Raw genomic sequence first — 22111 nt, 5'->3', positions numbered from 1 at the left:
CCGAAGGGCGCCCCGTGCTCCGCGCTGCCAGCTGCCGCCCGCAAGCCTTGCACTCCTGGGGGGAGATCCCCCGGGTGCGCAAGGCTTGCCGACACCAGCGCGGAGCACGGGGCGTCCTCCGAAGGGCGCCCCGTGCTCCGCGCTGCCAGCTGCCGCCCGCAAGCCTTGCGCTCTCGGGGGGAGATCTGACTCGCCCGCCTCCCTCCCACGGCACACCAGGCAACGTCTCGCGGCACACTAGTGTGCCGCGGAACACCGGTTGGGAAACACTGGCCTAGATTCAGGTTTGCAGCAAGTAATCTTTGGTGAGAGAGCCCCAGCAGAGATTATAAATCACAAAACATGCAGTAAAGAAAGCGTAGAAATATAGGCTGTTTGACCTTTAAATAACCCGTTCTAGGTTGTTTCCAAAGTTCCCCACTTCCCTTACCATAGAAAGAAGCCACACATTTGGTAAGTTAAAAATGGTTTTCTTACAAACTCTTTAAAAGTCAGATTCATGTGCTTTTCCATACAGCAGCAAGAAAAGACAGGAATATAACTTAGGTTCCAAAATGGTAAATGTTTCTGATTTATTTGTACAGAAACACAAACATGACTTGCTTAAGACAAATGGTCTGAGCTTGGAACACCCAGCTTAGTCATGTGCAATCTAGCTGAGATTCCTGCATTGCAGGGGGTTGGGTTATATGACGCTCAGGGTCTCTTCCAAGTCTACAGTTGTGTGAGTCTATAATTCTATGGTAGGGGTCACATGGTGGAAGTGAAAGAACAGAGTTTGGTGGTTCTTTCTCTCAACGTGAGCAGGTGTGACTCAGCTAAGCCTGTCAGGACAGCTTGCTCTATGGTCTTAACCCCTTTATGGATTAATTAGAGCGTGTTGGTTATATGAAGCTGAATTTATCCCACAAAGGTGTCAATTCCATCCCCTGAAATTGCACCCCCATATCTTGAGAACCCAAGTCCCCAGAGTATATGTTTGTCATCTCTTCAACTTTTGCAATAGGAAAGTGCTAATATGAGGAAATATTATTGTTAGATGTGAGTTAACACAGCTATCCTGAGGTTGCCCTGAGACAATCTCTACCCAGAGACTGGATCTTGATAAAGAAATGCTAATAGTCTGGGATGTTCGGATGATGTTTCCATGGTAACTCATTGTTAGAGCTCTTCCTTAAGCCTTCTGAAAGGAGCAAAAGCAAATTTCCCTATTTCCAACTTGCAAGCAAACAAATCATGATCATCTAGGTGTTTGTGAAGGCAATCTTTTGAGTGGGACTAAGAAGCAGAGGAAGAGAGAGAGGGAGCTTAGGGGCTCTATAAGCTGACAGTATTTCAAGAGGCAGCCTGGCTGTCTCTAGAGATCTGGTGTAAGAGCCAAGGACATTGGCTGGCTGTTGGGAGTGCTGAAGCTGTGCTTCCACCTCTGTTCAGCTTGTATCTGAACTCAAAGCACCACAAACCTCCAAGAACCTTCTCAGAAAGGAAATCAAACCTGGGTAAGTGCTGCACCCCTGGTATGCCTCACTGTTCAAAGAAGTAGGATGAGTGGAACAATATGATTTATCTTCCCCTTCCTGTGGTCTTGATGCTATGAACAGCTTTTGGAACACCTTTTTCCCTTCCAAAATCTGTGGGAGTTTTATACACATGCTTTTAGTTAGGAATGTTTTTAAAATATTTGATCAGATCGGCAATGTATGTTGCTGTGACACATTAATTAAGGCCACACCTCTGGAGTGCTCATGACACTCTTGCAATAAAAAGAACTGGACAGGCAAAGAAACATCATGTGCTTAATACTGGAATCTAAAACACCCAATGAGTTCATTTTTAAAAAATTACGCTTTTGTATAACAGGAAGAACTAGTGTAGAGGAATGCTGGACTTATACAAACACATCACACATAAAAATCATTTTCTCAGTAAGGTACTTTCACAATGTAGATCTAGGTAAATTCCTGGCTGCAGGGCACTACTAATGGGGTTGGGGTTTACTATTTTGTGTCTCTTTCTTCATTCTCTTTCTTCATAACAACTGCCAACTCTTAAAGAGAACTCTGTTGTTGGCATCTGTCTGTTTCAGGAGACAGTGGAGGAGTGTGCCTTTGGGGGTGAAGACACACCTTAGGAGAGTTACAGCACCTGCTTTGGCTATAGAGACCGATAGAGGAGAGACATGTTTTGTTGCATCTGGGGCAGATAAAGGCGTCCGGTTTCACTGATGGAGGAATAAATGGCATTTATTCTCTCTCGGTCCCTCCCAGCAGTCATTTCTCCTCTGGTCACTGCTGTGGATGCAGGACCGGACTGCCTGTCTCCAGGTACTGCAGTTGTGACTGACAGAGACTGAAGCTCCTCTCTGTAGATCACATCCTTGGGGATCCTGTTGCAGAGTATGCTCCACTCACTGCACTTCCAGATCTAGCTGCTTAGGTGGCTAGGCAGTTTTGGCTCAGGCAGGCCAGGGTTCTTGCTGGCACGAAAGCTACAACCACTTGCTGTTACTGCTCTACTTTAACTCTGAAAACTTTCCCCAAAGAGAAAACCACAGGACTGGCAGGGAGCTCAGCCACTGAGGCGCCCCTTTTGGATGGGAAAGTTTTCAAAGTTAAGTAAAACAGCAGGGCGGCTGAAGCCTCAGCTCCTGGGCAGCTCCCCCTTGTGCTCCACAGCTCACGACCACTTCTGGTAGTGAGCAGGCTTATGCCTGGTCGTCTGGTGTCATGGGGCTCATGGAAGAGATGCAAGCAAGAGAGAGAGAGCGTGTGGTTGTTGCTGTTTTTTAAAAAAGGCTTGAAACCTTGTTTTGCTTTGGTTCAGGCACTTATTATTGGTAGAGCGCATAAGCACTTTAACATCTTATTTGACATGTAGCCATTGTTAACTGTTCCTAGAATCATAGAGTTGGAAGAGACCCCAAGGGTCATCTAGTCCAACCAGTTGTTGTTGTTGTTGTTAGAATCATACCCCACACTTTCCTGTGAAAGGATCTCGGGGTGTTGAATGGTAGTTTGAGCATTAGTTTGCATCTTTGCTTTGCTTTCGCTTTTGTGCCAGACCGCAGCAAAAGGAACACTAGGTTGTGCTGTTTCCTCAAATTCCTGCCTGCGCACAGCCTTGCTCTTTGGCTTGCTGCTTTCCACAAAGCTTCAGTGGAGTTCTCTGCCTGAAGAGTTTACTGTTCAGTGGCACACGGGGAAATGAACTGCATCTGCTGATTGGAAGCTTTCAAGGAAAGAAGCAAGTATGTTGGGCAACTCCACGCTTGCATATGAATATTTTTCTTTTCACTTGGCTGAGCATCACCGATAAACTGAAGCACTGTATGGATATGGGATTATCAGTAGAAACAAAGAGTTAGGCTACTGTACTTTGTTTTAATTAGGTCTATTGTGTCTAGCAAGGGTTCCAGTGGTAAAGATAACTCGAGAGATGCTCAGAGGAAGGATTTCTGAAAGAAAACTAGATTTTTATGCTAATAAGAATGCTTTCTAGCAGTATAGTGTGTTGGAAATTGAAAACTTGCTTATTTCTTTTTTTAAAAAAAAATTGCTTGAGGCTGAGCATTTAGTAAACCAGAACAAAGCAAGACAGAGTATCTCAGAAGGAAAGGAGCACAGATAAATGGCTGCCACTATATCCTTCAGAAAAAGCAAAGAACGCGTCACCCCCAGCTGCATAATCTGTAGAAAAGGGGAGCTTTGTATTACTGCTCTGAGTGAGAGCCTTTATACCCCTCTGATCTGTTAATTAGAGATATCAGACCCTTAGTTATGGATATCAGGACATAGCTGAGTGTATCATGCATGCTTGCAGCACTCCAAAACTGTAAATAGAAGTGTTTTGCAGCTGATATGCTGTGAAAATCATTGCTTGAAATATGTAGCAAACACGAACACAGCAATTGTTGACTCTGCTTGGAACAGCTGGATGTGTGTGCTTTTCTGTCTGAAAACAGAAGACAGCACAGATATTTTGTACTGTTATACTTCCACTTACTCTTAAGCATTTTCACCTTTTTTCTGCCTGTGACATTGTATTTCTAGAATTTTATCTGCTGAATTCTAAATGGCAGGATGGGTCACCAGTCACCATATGCACCAACTCCTAGGGGCCAAGGCAGTTTTGCCCCCCCCCCTTTTTAAAAGGGGACTGGGCCACCTCAATGTTCAGAGGGCATTCAGTTCTGCCCCCGGCTCCTTGTGACATCACACGCATGACACCAAGCCATCGCATTGGGCCCCCTCAGTCAACTTGAGAAGACAGTGCCTCTGCCACTGACCTTCCAAATGTTGCTAGACTCCAGCTCCCATCATGGCCAGTGCTCAGGGGGTGATAGAAGTTGTAGTCAAGCAACATCAGGGAACAATTATCTAATGCAAGTGACGGCACAGCTGCTGCTGTGATCTTAATGGTTGTGTAAAACAGAGGTTTTTGCGTGCCAAGGCCCTGTGACCCAGTTGCTCCCTATGTGATGAAAATAACCATGCGAGATAGCAGAATATAGGTTCTGGGTTCAAATAGGCCACAACTTTATTGAATACAGATGTAAACAGTTTGGCATGGGCATTGCGTGAAGACATTTAATTAACTCCAGCCCATCTGCAGGGAGTATATCTAAGGGTACGCTACAACATGGGGGCCCCCTATGACTTACATCAAATGGGTACCCCACAAGGGTCCACACTGGAGGAGTTCTATGGCCCTAGCCCTTGTTTGGGTGTTGCACAGAAGCCACTCCACATGGATCCCTTTAATGGGATACCCTTAACCAAGGTGGGGCAGGTGGAGGCTACAACCTCCCCTCCAGCCAAGACTAGGGCTTACCTAATGCTTGACCTCACAAAGTTGTGACAATAGCTATGAGGCAGGTGAAAACCAAATGGCTGGTGCCAATTTGCCAAGTGGAAAATTTATTGCCTGGCTCTGAATATGGCAGCAAACAATGTCCATAGCAAGGTCTTAGCATGAAAGAAAAGCATATGAAAAGGGGGAGGGAGGGAGATCCAACAGAAAAAAATCTGAGGAGGAGTGCTGGGCTCGCCTCAGTTTATTCCCCACGGGCTTGTTGGGCCCACCCCCTGGGGAATTCCTAGACCCAGGCCTGCCTGCCATAGCCAGCTGCTGAATCTCTGACCAGACCCATGGCCAGGTGGCAATGTCATCTGACCATTTAAGCTAAGTGGACTTGTTATGCGAGGCTGAAAAAGCTGCTTCTCCTGAAATGTACACAATCGTTAGCACTAGAAGAACATTGCAGTCCTAAGGGTCAGCTTAAAATGGACACATGGCAACAAATTTCTTATTGCAAGAACAAAGTGACCCCCAAGGGAGGCACGTCTTACAATTAGCAAGTACTCTCCATGACAAGTGATCCCGAGAATACACACATGCCTTCACACAGCACCGTGGCGCCTGTGTGCTTCACCTCTTTAGGGTGGCGCTATATGAATGGTCCTGTTTATATGCTGCCACAGCTGCACAGCTGCCCCCCCCCCCCAGCGCTCTATGGTGGGTCTCCATTCAGCTTCCCACCGTGTATGTAAGCCTTCCATTGTAAGGCTCTGCCATATAGAAAACTACCACGTCAGCACCAGCCCCTCCAGGAGAAGACACAGCAGATGCCTTAAAGCTGCCTTATCACGGGTTGGGGCTCATCCAGACTTCCTTTTGTGCCACTTTTCTTTGTTTTGCTCCAGCACTTTCTCCACAAAAAGCCACTCTTTACTATTCCCTCCAATTCAGCATTAATGAGCAGGTTTTCATGGGGAAAGCACCCGGGCAAAAGAAACAAGCAACATCCACACACGGCGTTTTAAAGCGTGGGTGTGTGCCTAGGAAGCAGGGGGCAAAAGGAAAGTGGGGATGAGACCCCAGTCTATCTGGCTAAAAATTTCTGGTCAAGTGGTGGGCATCCTTTTTGTGTGTGTCAAGGGCCACATTCCCTCATGGGTAATCTGTCAGGGGCCATATTACGGCTGGGGGGCTGAAGTCAGTGCTTTCTGTCTTTCTGCCACCCCTTTTATTTCACTCCTTTGGCCACCCACTTCTCCCTCCCTCCCTGTCAGTGGGCTGCCAGAAGTCTCAGCTGCTCCCTTGCTGGGGGCTTCGGGAAATTGACCAAGGGCTGCATAAAATTAGGACAAGGGTCACAGTTTGCCCACCTCTGGTTCACACGGCCTGGCAGCCTGACCGAGAGATGCTGAGGATTGATCCGGCAACCTTCCACATTCAAAGCATGTACAGTGGTACCTCAGGTTAAGTACTTAATTCGTTCCGGAGGTCCGTACTTAACCTGAAACTGTTCTTAACCCGAAGCACCACTTTAGCTAATGGGGCCTCCTGCTGCTGCTGCGCCGCCAGAGCACAATTTCTGTTCTCATCCTGAAGCAAAGTTCTTAACCCGAGGTACTATTTCTGGGTTAGCAGAGTCTGTAACTTGAAGCGTATGTAACCTAAGGTACCACTGTACTAAACCACCGAGCTACAGCTCTCCCCAAAGGTGTTGCTGTTTATACCTTGTGGACATCAGCATGTATCTCCTGATATGCTGGGGCCAACCACAGCCACACGACCAATTTCTTCACGGCCTGCTGAATTTCTGAACTTGTTTGATGGTGATTAAAATTAATTATTGTAAGAGAAAAAATATAGACCTGGAAAGCACTTTGTCCGCTGGAAAGTAGCACTGAAGTGACTGGTATATGTGGTGACCTGCAGTACAGCATCAATCGACTTCCATGTTTGACACTGCTTGATTCCTATCTAAGGTGGCCGATTTCAAATGTCCCAATGGTTTTACACTAATTCTGTGAAAACATTCAGCCATACAGTACAATTGGATAGTATGATTGCCTGTATCACTTTTGGCCTCCTTAGGAAGTGGTGATGCTAAAAATACTTGCCTAAAGCTTAGTCCCCTGTTATTCTTCATCTGAGCCATTATTCCCGCCGTCATAAATGGCTATATCTTTCATCTTGAGAAATGAGAGTAAAACCACCTTCTCCATTTCAGCCACCTGCAAAGACTTGATTACAACATTCAGTTCAGAGTTAAAACCAATTGGCTTCTGGCATCTTGTACCCCATTAAAATTTGGCTGCCAATTTGATTCTGCATCTAAATGTAAGGTAGAGGACTGACTGGCTAGGCTGGCTTTAAACTGATCACAAGCTTCCAGCACATGCAGTGAGGGAATATCTCTTGCTGGCTTTCAACTGGCAGCATCTGGAGCAGTGCTGTGACCTTCTGCCAACCACACCTGTGAGCAGAGGCCTTCTGGGAACGGGAGGGAGCTGATGAATGATGATGAGCATTCCTGGGCTCTGAGAAAGCGACATCCTCTGTTTACAGAGAAACATATTTCTCCTGGCATGTCAAAAACCTTTGCATTTTGAAATGGCAGGCGGGCTAGCCAGAAAAGTATCTTGGGCACATTAGTATTCTGAACTCTGCTCAAGACTAAATACTGAACAGGAAAAGAGTCTGCAGAACACCTGCCCACAAAAGCGTGACAATTTGCAAGTCCTCTAAATATTAGGCTGCGCCTATTTCCATTTGTGGCTATCACTGTAATGTAATCATAGGGTACATTTCTGCACATGTTTTAGTGATGAAGCAAGTCTTGTGGGTGCATTTAACATAAAGGCCAACTTCCTATCTCAAAATCTAAAAGGTGAATCAGAATCTGGGCTTCAGTCTAGGAAGGCTGTGTGTGTTTGAAGGAAAATTACAGCATAAAAACTAAAGCAGAGCCATGCTGGATGAGGCAAAGACCCATCTAGTCCAGCCTTATGTTATCAGAGTGGCCAACCAGATGCCCGTGGGAATCTGAGAAGTAGGACATGGCAAGGCCAATAGCACTCTCCCCATTTGTGGTTCTGAGCAACTGTTATGGCCAAGTGTGGAGACCATGGACCTTTAGTTTGGTCCAACAAGCCACTTCTGTTGCCCTTGAAAAAGCCAGCCAGGTTGTGGGGACTCATGGCCAATTGGCTGGATCTCTCACACATACACCCAAGAAGACTGATAGGGGCAGCTTTTTTGATGAGAGAAGTTGGGGTGAGCAGCTGGAAATGAAACAGGAGGGGCAGGAGGGGCAATGCTTGTGGGATGTTAGCCAAACATAGCAATGTATGCATATACCCTTGTTCATTTAAAGCATTGTGACAACATAGGCTGTTGGAGAAGGAGGGTTCTCTGGACGCAGGGCAGGCAATAGGCAAAACTTGCTTTTCTGCAAGTCACCATGCAGAAGGATTATTTGATTTCACTGCCTTCAGCTTCCTTTTCACATCTGCACTGGAGTCTGGCAAGTTCAAACCAACAGCGTTATCAGACACCTCTGTGATCAGTCGATGCCTGTGTTGTGCTATTTCATGACTGGGTAGCTTCAAAATCTAAAATTGTCAACCAGGAACCCAAAATAACAGTTTAACAATAAATACAGCTCCTCAGCTCTTATACAGAAGCTTTTGAATTATGCATAGAAGTCTGGAACAAAAATATCAAAATTATCCCCACCTCCAGGTCTTTTTTAAAAAAAGAAGCAACATGAACATTCTTCTTGTTTTTGTACTTCTCTTTGTACTTGCTGTGTGCTGTAATGTTGCACAGCTATTGTCATTGCCCCATCCTATACTGAAGATCTGCTGGCTGATGAGACACACAGTTTCAGACAAGGTGGTGCCTTCCATATGTTGCTGGATGACCCTTGCATCATTCCTGACCATTGGCCACAATGACTGGTGGGGCTGATAAGAGCTGGAGTCCATTGTTATCTGCAGGACACCATGTTGGTTATCCCCTCTACACAGCTGGAATGCAAGATATGCCACCACTGCCAAAAATACAATAGTGGAACATTCCAGATACACTGCCAAGCCTAAGGGGCAGTACATGTGCTTCTCTCCAATCTACAGATCCACAGTCCAAGACACAGGACCCTTGGAACTGGGGCAGCTGATTGACTTTCAGGATATACATTCCATTTCAGGATGCTGATCAATAGAGGCTTTGAATGTGCTCCATACTTCTTTGTTGTCAAGTTTTTCACTGATTCCCCCACTCTAATTTTAGCTAGCTTCAAAATGGGACTCAGAGGGGCGGGGCAGTAGAATTATGATGGAAGCAGAAATGAGAGTAGAAATTGCCAATGTTTGCTTATTTGCCCCATGTGCGAAACAAAAGTAAATCTAGCAAATGCAATCGGTGTTTGCTGTTGTTTGTTTTCAGTTTGCAGATGATATGTAGTGATGACTTTTCCCCATTTGCATTTCATTTGCGTTGCATGGAAATGAATAGCCTTTGCAGTCAAATGAATGGTGTGAAATTACATAATTAATTATTTGAAATTCCACCAAAGTGGACAGCAAGACGATGCATGTAGTTTTTGTTAGAGCCCAAACTGCAGCAGAATGGAAATAGCACTGCATGCAATGACTATGGGGTGATACAGTAGATCCCTATGGGGCAGGAAGCTTGATGAGCTCAGAGGAAGTGACCCCTTCTCTATGCTCAAGCATAAACCTGAGGGGTTAGGCCTCTCAGGATACACAAGTGGTTCAGGTGCTGCTGCAGAAGTAGCCACTGGAGAGGGGAAAGGAATGAGGAAGGACGGGGGAAATGATTCCTGCTGGTATTCTGCCAGCCAGGCAGGCTTATGTCGTGCCTGGCCCAGGCTGGAGCCAGAATGACTCCTCCTCGGACCCCAGCATTGCCCCAGATATCTCCAGCATTTCCAAAGTTCTGCCAGGCCCATCTGCAGTACAGGACCCATGAATGAGCTTTCTGACTCACTTGTGGGAGCTCCTTGACTTGTGAAATCAGAGGATGGGGTCAAACTGCACCCCAGCCCCACATCAGGCAGTGCAGGCACAGGTACTTTTTTGCGGTAAGGAAACCGAGGTAAGAATGCACTTGGAAGTGTGGCAGCACCATATAACCCCCCCAAAAAAACCCCCAATCTGGATGAATGCTCAATAAGCAGGCCATCTGGAAGCACAGTGTGCATAGGATTAAAGCCTTTAAAATATAGTAATTGTTTAGACAGGGTTTCCTTTCCCAAAAAGGTGGGGTATGGTGGCATATTATCTCCGTATACACTTCACATCCCATTGATACTTTCCCTTAACCATAAAAAGGCAAACAACATAAAGGGCACTTTTAAGTGACATGGAAAAATGGTTGGGAGCGTTACTTTCAAAGGATGGCCTTTTACTTTCCTTGACGGCCTTTTGATGTGGTTTTCGTTCCATGAGCAAAAGACAGCATAGCTGAACTTGTCATTTCAGCTGATGAAGCAGAGTCTATGCCAGGGCCATGTTGAAATGAACCCTGGATGCTGGTCAAGCACTGAAAATAGACTTGCCTGACCTGATTTCTAGGTTTATGACCTGATTTATTTCTCTAATGGTGTATACTTTCTCTACCCAAGAGGAACGTCAAGTGTAAAATGGAGCTGCTCAGCCAAGCTTGGAACATGATTTTTGTGGCAAGGCTGAAAAGGTGAGGCTGAGGGGGAATTTCAGAAAACAGGAAATTTGTGAAGCTAACAGGAGCCTGAACCTGCAGTGACCTGTTTGTTTGCAGTGTGTTGCGTTCCTTTTAAAGTTCTGCTCTTAGTGTTTCTGGGGACTAAGATTCTCTCAGCCACCATTGTCTCTCTTCTTTCACTCCATGTCGCAAAGCATTACATCCAAAGCTGTCATATATTTAGTCAATCTGAGCCAGTTTTGTCTGCTCGGATTGGCTGTTGCCCCGAGACAGAGCTCTGTCCCAGCCCTCTTCCCTGTTGCCCAAAATGCCAGGAACTGAACCACAGCATCTGCTTTCCCTCTGAGCTACGGTGGCTTGTTCGTATGTGGCTTCTTCCTTCATGTTTCCTTCACTCGAGAGGCATCCTTCATTCTAGTCAAATAGTTCTGCTTCATTCCCCCCTCGCCATCTTCACATGCTCTCTAATCTACTTCTGCCTCCCAGCCTGCAGCCATCCTCATTAGGGTTATCCAAGTATTTGAGCAGGGGTGCTTACAGAAGCTTGGGCCCCAGTTAAATGCTTGAAAGCACAATTGAGGTATACCTTGATCTTGTGAGCTGCCGCCAAGGCTACCTTCCTTGTTTCAAAGAGCCCAGAATCTTACCTTGGAGCACAGCGGGGACGAGGCTCCTCAGGCCTCAGCGGAGAGTCTTTTTCACTGGCAAGTGCAACTACCAGTCCCAGAATCCTGACATGACACTGCTGTTCTCTGCAACATTTCCATCACAGAGCCCCAGAATTCATGGTAGTAAACAAGTGGGAAACGTGGTGAGGAAGAGAAGCAGAAGCAGGAGAAAAAGCTAGTGAGGAGGTAGACTCCTTGAGGGAGTTAGGCCCACGGAGGGCCTCTTGCACAACAGCCCTTCGAAACCTAGACCTGGCATTGCACCCAGATGGTTTCCTGCCCTGCTCCCTTTCTCTTTTGTGTCTGATTGCCCTTCTGGAATCCCTCTCTCTTAGGGTTAGCTTGTGAGCTTAAAAACAAATTCTATGAAGTACTTAGGACTGAGATTTCTCTCTGTCTCTCAGAAGTGCTGCATAAATTTGCTGTGGTTGTTCTTACATATTTGTTTCGGTTGTATCTCTCCCTTTTTCATCTCTTCCATGAAGCAGGTGATATTTGACACAGCATGCTTTGTTTGTATATTTCATATAATTTATATACCATGATTGTTGGGAGAAAAAACCCTCAAAGCAGTTTATCTGTTTAATCACATCCATTCCTAAGGATTTTTAAATGGTGCACAATCTGCCCTGAATGTGAGCCCTAGAGCTTTTTAGAAATGTTGCTCTGAACTTGCTTCTTTCTTGTGGAAAAACCTCCAGCCACTTTGGATACTTCTGAAATGCTGCCAGTTAAAGGAAGAGATACAACAGTAACATCTTTTGAGTGTGTGGTCATGTTACGGATGTCATCGTATTTGAATGCTTGCTATCCAGATTTTGTTATTGCCGGTTTTGCACCTGCTTTCATGCGTAAAAAACTGCTCATGCAGGAAAGCCCTGAGATACACAGCAATAAATATTCTTTATATGTATTTATGTATTTAGATTTAAATTTTGGACATACTAAAGGAATGTTTCGTTTCATCTAGCATAAAATGCACTTTCCAGTTCCAGTTGCTTGAGTACATTGTTAGCAAATCTAGAAGCATCTTGTCCTCAGAATGCAGCCTTGTTCACGTAGATACCTTAATGTAGATACCTTAATTGACTTAAGAAAAAAAGGCATCCTTATTGGATGCTAGCTTTGATAGGTGCTGCTTTTCATTCATGTCACTTCCCTGTAGGTATCTGATGGCAACCACTTCTCAGTCTCTTCTTGGTGGCTGCTGCTTTTAATGCACTTAGTTTTAAAGCTGCACCCCACTCTGCTCCGTGTCACTTCTTCTCAGCTCTCGCACTTTTGTGGCTCCTGGAGTTGAACAGGAACGCTGACCCCTGGGCTCAAAAATCACTAAGCCATCAGTCCTGAGTGCCGTGGCTGAATTCATTAGAGGCAGAACTAATCACTATTCCTATTCCTACTGACTCCAGAAGAGTAGCCTTTCCAAAAGACTTATTTAGCTATGTAAAGGTATACCATTTGCTTCCATTCTCTTTCCTGAGCAAACATACCTGCCAAATCCAATAAAAGGATATTTGGCACTTTCCCAATCTTTTGTCCTCCATGCTTTAGAAAGTATTAAAGTCAAACTAAGAAACCTAGGAAAGAGATAGAGAGATGTCCCTGTTCACACAGATGCGCATGCAAGCATGTGTCTCCATGTGGGCATAATATTTTGAGGGAGGGGCAGAGTTACATGTGACAAAATGTGATCACGTTTGAGGCTATGCCTGTGGAGGAAGGCGGTTGGTGTGCTACACAACCACAGGCTGGATGGGACCAACAACAAGAGCCGTGAGCTAATGCAAATACGCATTGTAAGCCCTCAGTGTACTTGGCAAGTGAGCGCCAGGTGCAAAATAGACGAGTGCCAATGAAGTTCTGTATGCAAAATGGAGGCAAACAGCTGTTGGTTTGTTTATAAGTGGGGGTGGTGCTCCTGGAAGAAAACACTTTTCTCTCCAGGTCTTATTGATGGCCAAATACAGTGGTGCGCATGTGTTGGCAGTTAGCAAATAGATTAGGTGTAAAATAAGACATTAGCATGCCTCCAAACTCTTCTTCCTTCCCTGAACAATGGGGGCAAGTCTGTCTTCTATTAACGAGGATAGCTGTTGTCTGCCAATGCTTGATTCTTCTGACATGCTTGCAAATACTTTGCACAGTCACCTATAGATCAAACCTCAATGAGCCAAGGTGTCAAGGGGCATGGCCGCTTCGCCATAAGGTCCCAGGGAAGGTTACACCATTAAAGCAACATTAAAAACAATTTAAAACAATCAGTAAAGTGAGAATCAATGCTCAGAGGCTTTAGGACTGTATAACTTGGGGTAATTCCAGCTGTCAGTTTTCTCCCCTGATCGTCTTGCTTTGTAGTCGACCCCAGATGCTACCTGTGCCATTCCCAGTTATTCCATTTACTGGAAAAATCAGTACTGTATAGGAGTAGCAACAACAACATTATTGAAAACCAGTAATGGTAGATCTAAACCCAATAAGAGCAGGAAACAATTCCGGTTTCTGTCCCATGTTTGCTGTTGCTGTCTCTGGGTAGCCAACCAAAAGTTCTATCTCCCAGCATTTCAGGGCTTACTGTGGGCAACTGCTTTCTTTTTATTGTCATCTGTTATCTTGTTAGGCAGTGGGCAAAACTGTCAGCATCTCATAGTGCTCTTCTAGGGCTTGTTGCTGCTATAGATTAAACTTTCGAAGAGTCCCCAGCGTGGCCTCCATCTGTCATGTAGTTATGAAAATGACAGCTCTCTTTGTCCAACTCTCTTGTGACTTCAACCTCCCATTTTGTCATCGTATTTTATATCATGGATATAAGACACTTTGGTTTTCAATAACAAAATGTGCTCTATTCATCTTGGAACAAGGCTACACTATAGGTACAGAATTGTAATTGTCAGGACTAGGCCATGAGCAGAAGTCAGAGGTGAGCCAAGAGACAGAAGCTGTGGAAGAAACCAGAAGTCAGAACCGAAGGACAAGTCAGCACCACAGAAATCCTGCAGCCATAGGAGCCAACTCCTTTGTGCCTGCATCGCATCATGTGACCGATTATGTGTGGGGTAGGGCTTACCTGCCCCTCCCATATTTTATTCAAGTTTACACCCCTGCCTGGAGGCTAGGTTGAAGAATAAGCTAGAAGTCAGGTCAGAACTGAAGCACAACCAAGGATACAGGAACTCACCAGACCTCAGGAAGACCTTGTTGTGCAAGCAAGGCTTAGCTGGGAAAGAAAACCTTTTATACTCCTTTCTGCTCAGGAAGTTCCAGATGTCCAGAAGGTTCGTGACATGGGGAAGCTGCACACAGACTCCAGCAGCCACACTTGCAGGATGCCACACGCAGAAGCATGGGAGCAGCATCATATGAGGCTGCATTATGGATGTGGACACTGGAACCATATACATGGGGTCAGTTGCATGGGTTGCTCCCACCCAGTCTTTGGCTACCTGGGACAGGGATGATTAGGTGGGAAAGATCCACACACTAGGATCTGACCATGTGCTTTTAAGATTTACATGCATTCTGTAATCCCATGGAATTACCCCATGGGCAAACAACTCCCATGCTGCTGTGGAACAGAAACAGGCTACCAAAAACCATATATATTGTTCGATTATACCATTTCAACATTATCACTGGGACAGCTGGCATCTGTATGCTGCATGCATGCAACAGTGTCGGTCTGTGCACAAAGCATTTATGATTCCATAAATTCTAGAAGGACTTCTAGAATGAGAACAAAACTGAATCTGGAATGAGGAAGATCTGACCATACATACAGAGAGAGACAGCACTGGCAGGTGGAAGGATCTGTGTGTGAATGCCTGTACCCAGGCATAGGAATATACAGGGCCAGATGGCAGAGAGTGATCACATGGAAAGTGGAGATGAAGAGAGGGAATGGAAAGTAGCTTATCAGCATGTAATAACCAACCTGCTGAACTTTGAATGACCGTGCAAATCAGCATGCCAGGATGGAGAAATGGCAACAGGGATTTTATTTGTAATTAGAAAGGAAGTGTATTTGTTTGGTGTTATAAAGGCTTAAAAATCTAATTTCATGCTTTTAGCCATTTGGCTCTTGAGCACATATTGCAGCAGTAGAAGAAACCTCACACAGTCCATCTGGACAGCCAGTCTCTATGCCAGAAGTGGATCGGCTCCCTTTGATGTAAAACTGCATCATTATTCTGGGACTTGATCCCAGCCCAAATCAACTCCCCCCTCCAACTTCCTTGATTTCAGCTTCAGGGTAAATTCATATGAACATCACAATATGCAGAGACTGCTTGGTATTGCTGTGTACATTGGCTCTCTGTACATAGTAAGTCATTTGAGTGCAGGCTCAGGCTACTGTACAGAGATCGTGGTTTTAGTAGACGCTGCTGACCCGTATTTTGTGGTTTACAATGTGTGCAAAAAGGCATACTTCTTTGTGCGGAGTACCTGAAAATGACCAACTTAGCTTGGAGAACAGCCAATGCTGAACCATATTTATGGACCGAACTGTGTGGAAAAGGCATAGTCCTTTGTGTGGTGCTACTTGAATATAGCCAGCTTAGCTCGGAAAAGAGCCAATGCATGCAGCAATTTGGCGCACATTTCCAGAGGGCTCTTTTATACAATCCTCCTTGACAGTTCTTGCTTTGTATAGCTTCCTTCACACTCAGCAGTTTTCCTCTGACGTGTATGTTTTATTAGATAATGTCAAGGGCCCTGTTTCTAGGTGGTTTGACAATGATTCGATATTCTACCATAACCTGGGTACTCAGTCGTGCCACTCTGCCTGTTTGCTACTCTGGCTATCACTTTGAGTAAGCAAGCAATTGGTGAACTTAACCGTGGCTAGATTGGGAATTGACTTTGCATTTACAACTGTTGTCAGCAAATGTTCAAAAGCTTCTCTGTCTTTGGAACATTCTCTTGCAGCTTGTATTGTTTGCGTGTGCATGCTGTGCTTTATTATTTTGCCCTCTGGGAATTGTAGCTTGGTCTGCCTTGCACACACCGCATGACAGTCAACCCCATAAATAAATCCAGGAACAAGATAAGGCTTTGGAACTGGGTGGAGGAAAACAACTTGTAAAAAGTTTTCAAGAAGCAATCAAGAGATTTGATTGAGCTGATTAGAAAAGATACTCACGCAACAAAGGATTGTTTAATTGGATAGCCCAGTTATATATTCCACAGAAATAATCAAGTCTGAATGTTTACAACTAAAGAATGTGTCCACATGCACCTACAAGGCACCTGCTTTGGGGAGATTTGTCTGCTAAATGCTGACAGTGCATGCTCAGAGTTTTATTTAGGATTCCATGTTAGAGAAGAACATCTCAGAGAAATAACACTTGAATTGTAAAAGAAGTGAAGCGGGCCTGATTTGGAGTCAAATCAGATAACCCTAGCAACATCTCTAGGTCAAGCTACTTTCTGGCTTTTAATTATCAGATTTATTTCCACACTGTACATCATCTATGGTATTTGTTTTTGCAACCCTATCCTGGTTACATCCAGGGCATCCAGGGCATGTGAACTTATTATCCTATCCTAGTTATATAGGATATATATATACATATATAAAGATCTAGAATCTTTATATAAGGCAGCCACATCTTCTGCCCACTGTCACAATGTGACTCCCCTCACTCTGGAAGGGGGAATGTTCATCTGAATATCCTGGCTGGGAAGTTAGTGAGATGGTAGGCTTCCAAGTTCCAATCATGGTTCAAGTTTTAATTCTAAATCCCCAAGTTCAAAAGTTTTTCAGTTGGTATTCTGGAGGAAAAAGGCCATCTTTTAACAACAAAGCAGCTGTGGCTGTTTCTCCCAGATGTGACCATTATGTCCAAATGAATGAGGATGTCACACACCGGTTCAGTTTGAGTCTTGGAGAGAAGGCGGGGAGAGGGCTGAAGAGAGCTGCCATCAATCTGAATAATAGACTGGATGGCAGCAATTTTCTCTTGAACATCTGAGAGATGTCATGAGTTGTGATCTTTCAAGTAAACATTGTCAGCATATTGAGATGTAAAGTCTCCTCCTGCTGATTCACAATAGGTCACTCAAAGAATAAAATGGAATAGAGTGAAGATCAGTGACAAGTTCTGCAGTACTTTTGCGGTATTCGAATCAAGCCGGAGGCAATAAGTCATAAACTTGAAGAAGAGCATGACACCTGGTTCTTTCAGGAAGGCTTTTATTTGTGAATGCCTACTTGATGGTGACAGCCACAATTGGATTCTATGGCAACACCAGCCCCAGAGATCAAAGATGTGTTATGTAAACAGGGCTTTAGTAGGTAGTCTTGTTTCTGGGATGAAGTTGAATATTGACAGAAACTGCTTATTGAGTTTGACCAGAGTCAATGATCCCTGATTAAATGCAAAGTACTGGCTGTCAAGTCAACCTTCAAGCTTATTGCTTCCTTTTTTATTCCCACAATGCTCAATTCAGTCATAAAAGCCCAAAGGGCTTGACTACATGAACATGCCAGAATAGTCTCTCTCCCCACATTCATGATGGTCTTGCTTCTGTGTCAGAACAGAAATGGTGTAGGGTTAATTATTGGAGAATGAGAAAAACATTCTTATTTTTGCAGTGTGGTTTGCACTGTGGACATGTGACCAGTTCACACCAGTGAATTTCTCCATACCCAGGTTCATGAATGCAAGGGGGGAAATACTGTGACTCAAACAGTATGTTCTTCAAATTAGTAGCCAGGCCTCATGATGATCACAGCTGCTCTGTCCACCAGTTCACACTAACTTTCTGTTGGAAATATATACTGCTATTCCAGTTGTTGTTGTTCTTCTTCTCTAACACCATAGGCTCAGAAATTTTTGGAGCTAGTTTTTAAGTATGTCACAGTGGATGGCAAAACAGCAAAATATTCCTTGGAGCCCCCCTTGTGGTGTATCTTTTGATTTGGCTGTACCTTTTATTTGTAAGACATCCCCTGACACCCTTTTGGGGTGAGCAAGGAGTGTCTTATGCAGATGGGAGTCTGAAGATTTGAACCCACATCTGCAGTCAGTGCACCCAGCAACAGATGGTCCAAGCTCTGGATCACCTCTCAATGATCAGCTCACGGCCTACTTAATGTTGGCATCTGAAAAGTGATGAGAAGCAGCCATTGCTTTTTTGTGTGTGGCAAATATTCCCCTCCTGTACTGAAGCCTGTCACAACCTCCATATGGTGAATGTTTCCATGGAGTTCAATGAAAAGCTTTAATGAGCTCCCATTCCTCTCAGTTTTTTGTAATGTTATAATTGGGGACACAGAATACGTGCATCTGACCTCTTCGAAGTGTTTGCAAACAGACACTTCTTGAGGCTCCTTGACCAGTGGAGCAGACCAACATGGCAGGTGGCTCAAGGGGGGGCACACCAAATGAATGAGGTCATTATATGTTGGGTTGAGGCTTTCCTTTCCTCTCTGCTCACGACACAGTTTTCACTGTTCGTTGGTTGCTGAAATCTTGAAATTCATTCCATTTGAATAGAAGGAGGGAAAGAGAGCCTGTCTGTTTGACCAATTCTGTCAAATCAAATCATCAGTCTAAAGTCCTGAGATGACATGGGTTGGCCAGTGGAATTATAATAGGGTTAAAGAGACCGTGAGTCTCTCAGTGCCTCCCTGAATCAAATACCGTGCCATCCTATCAACGGTCCTATGGAGACAGGGCTGTAACGTATTTATCAACTCTCCATTGTGCATTAAATATTACAAGGAAGCGCTTGTATGCTTTATAAAATTTATTATTGCAATGAAATGTCTCATTTTTGTCTCTCTAGCCACAGTAAAATCCATCTGCAGGTGAGCAAATATATGACTTATTCCAGACAGTATTTCACATGCATAACAAAAGCAACTTTGATCCTATATCTAGCTCTCTTGTGTTAAATAATGTATATGCACAGGCAGTTGGAAATGAAATGTATGCGAACCATTCATGAGTGAAAACCTTGTCTTTTGCTCTGCGTATCTCCGAGTGAAGGAAAGTTCTGGGGACGTCTCTTTGGAGTGCCAGTTTCCATCTCAAGGTGCTTTTGTAAGAGCAGTTTGCTGCTGCTGCTGCCGCTGCTGCTTACTGCATTTTTAAACCACACATCATCCATTGAGATTTGAGGGAGGTTTACAAAATAATCAATAGAAGTACATATATCACAAAACACACATTAAAGGATTACAGTAATTAAAGTAATATAAATAAACAAGCTGGGTATGAAGGAGCAAGTAACATTTTGCTCTTTTTTGTGTTCTTATTATTCCATTGCAATGTTGTGTGCTGTGTACCTCTTTGCTTTATTCTTATGAAAGTGCAGTCTATTTTTTTATACGTAAATAAATAAAAATCCCAAACAAAAGCTATTTTTCCTTGCTAAATATATTCAATTTGTTTCTACGAGCCTCCACTCAATGGGTGCCCACTGAGTGATAGCTACTAGCCATTAACTGTTATCACTGTTCGTTCAGGCAAACCTATTCTAGGTATCCTGTCCAATGCTTTTAGTGTGTGGTCTCCTTTTGGCATATGCAGGGTTGGGTATGTTTGCTTAGAAGATATCTCTTTTAAAGAAATATGTTCAGAGTTGGCTGCATCATAGACAATTAAATGAGATCTTCAAGGAAGATAATAAGAAAGGATTTAGCTACACAATCCCCAAATTCCAAAAGGAAATTTTAGAGGAAAATGCTAAATTATTAAATGAAGCGTATAATATATTATTTGTCAGGATGCGGGTGGTGCTGTGGGTTAAACCACAGAGTCTAGGGCCTGCCGATCAGAAGATCAGCGGTTCGAATCCACATGACGGAGTGAGCTCCCGTTGCTCGGTCCCAGCTCCTGCCAACCTAGCAGTTCAAAAGCACGTCGAAGTGCAAGTAGATAAATAGGTACCGCTCCAGCAGGAAGGTAAACGGCATTTCCGTGTGCTGCTCTGATTCGCCAGAAGCGGCTTAGTCATGCTGGCCACATGACCCGGAAACTGTACGCCGGCTCCCTCAGCCAGTAATGCGAGATGAGCCCAGAGTCGTCTGTGACTGGACCTAATGGTCAGGGGTCCCTTTACCCTTTACCTTTATAATATATTATTAGAATGGGAAACCAAAGATGAAGAAGTCAAATCAGTAATGATCAAATGGGCACAAGATTTGGGGCATAATATACAATTTGAAGATTGGGGAAAACTGTGGAAAGTGAATTTGAAATTCACGGATTGCATATTGTTGAAAGAGAATTACATGAAAATGATGTATAGAATAGGATTAAATAATTGTTGAAAATGTAAAGAGAAGGAAGGCACTTTCTATCACGTGGTGGGAATGTAGAGTAAAAAAAATTTGGGCTGATGACTAATGACTAAATTGAAGGCCAAATTAGACTCTGGGTTGTAAGTGGGACAAATAGGAGTTTTGGAGGGTTTGTTAAAGTTGGGGGAATTGTCTAAGGCCAGTGGCCAAGGATTATGGGAGTTGGGGGCCCAATATAAACTGGAGGACCACAGGTTTCACTCTCCTTGGTGTAAGAGAAAGAGTCCATCCCTCTAGATGCCTCGTTATCCTCCCTGGTTGCTTTTAAAAACAAACAAAAACCTGTGGAAGACCCTATCATGGAACTCACAGCATCTTGTCTAGTTTGACCCTAAGACAAAGCTTTTCCCATGCTCCCATTTGTTTACTGGTAGATGTCATGGCAAACAGACTTCATCTGCTCACCACCATTGCTGGGGCCACAATATGCCAACCATCTTTAGCTGATACTACTTCAATCCAAAACTCACCAATTTTTTTTTAAGGGCCATACATATTAGGGGTAACAACAAATCAGTGCTTTATCAGATATTAAGTTCTGGTGTCTGAGAAGCTGGTTAATTTCAAATTCTTTCTGATTCTGCCCGTAGCTGCCAACCACTGCCAGGCTCCGCCCACCACTCATAAATTTCTGCCCTGCTAGGCTCCTAACAAGTTTTTACTCTGCTGCTGGGTCCTTCTAGAGCATCAGAAGTTTTGAAATTAAATGGTCATCCTAGTGGCGATATTCCTGCTTCCATATTCAAGGCTGAATAGGCTGTGAATCTTCAAGCTTGTTGCTGTGCTAAAAGGTTTTTTGTGGAGAAGCTAATCTATCGCCTTACATGAGGAACTATCCATGAGCATGTCTGTCAGAGAAATGTCTTGTTCTCCCTTCATTACTGTTGAAGCAATCCATCACTACGTGCTCTAAATGGACTGTCATACTGTTGTCTAGTAAAAGTCACCCATCGCTCCCTGACCGCCAACTGTGGTGGATGGTTGAAAAGGCAATATCAACTGCAATCAAGAACACGTAGACAGAATTTACAGCCTCACATCCCACTGAGCTCTCTCTACTGCAAGGATTACCTGTCTTTATAATCACCCAGAGCATTTGTTTGTCCAACCTCTGTTCCAATTCATTGGTTTATGTTGCTTCCTTATTGTTGTTCTTCTTAAGCCAAATAAATAGAGTTGGTTAGATCTGTTGAAATGGCTGGGCCTCCCCCGCCACTCTGGGCGGCTTCCAACAGAATATTAAACACACAATAAAACATCAAACATTAAAAACTTCCCTAAACAGGGCTGCCTTCAGATTTTTCTAATAGTCAGATAGTAGTTTATTTCCTTGACATCTGGTGGGAGTGCGTTCCACAGGGCGGATGCCACTACCGAGAAGGCCCTCTGCCTGGATCCCTGTAACTTTGCTTCTCACTGTGAGGGAAAGCATCCACTCTACCACTGAACTATGGATTGTCCCCAAGATCCTTGGTTGATTTCACCCAGTTTTGTCTACTCAGATTGGTAGTGCCTTGCCAGTGGAGGCTGATCCATTGAGGCAGATGGGTCACTGACCCACCAACCTCAGTCTTCCCTCTCTCAGCCCCCACCTGCATGTCTTCTTTCTTACAGCCAGTCCAAGGTTGTAAGTCTT

At 44.3% G+C, this 22111-nt stretch overlaps 1 protein-coding gene and 1 long non-coding RNA gene across 4 annotated transcripts in view; one reads left to right on the top strand and one right to left on the bottom strand.

Annotated features, from left to right (window-relative positions):
- The window catches only part of FRMD4A (FERM domain containing 4A), a gene marked incomplete at its 5' end in the record, with an annotated part of 413106 nt that overhangs the window by 95118 nt on the left and 295877 nt on the right, over window positions 1-22111 (top strand). The window lies entirely within an intron of this gene.
- Window positions 13549-16062, bottom strand: LOC309379843. Its single transcript, XR_014172650.1, has 2 exons — window positions 14782-16062; window positions 13549-14104 (listed from the first exon to the last, which is right to left on the bottom strand). It is a non-coding gene; the product is annotated as an uncharacterized lncRNA (long non-coding RNA).

This window comes from Podarcis melisellensis, assembly GCF_964234715.1.
Source record: "Podarcis melisellensis genome assembly, chromosome: 10".
Lineage (NCBI taxonomy): Eukaryota > Metazoa > Chordata > Lepidosauria > Squamata > Lacertidae > Podarcis > Podarcis melisellensis.
Note: the sequence above shows the minus strand (reverse complement) of the source record. Positions and strands in the feature narration are given on the sequence as shown.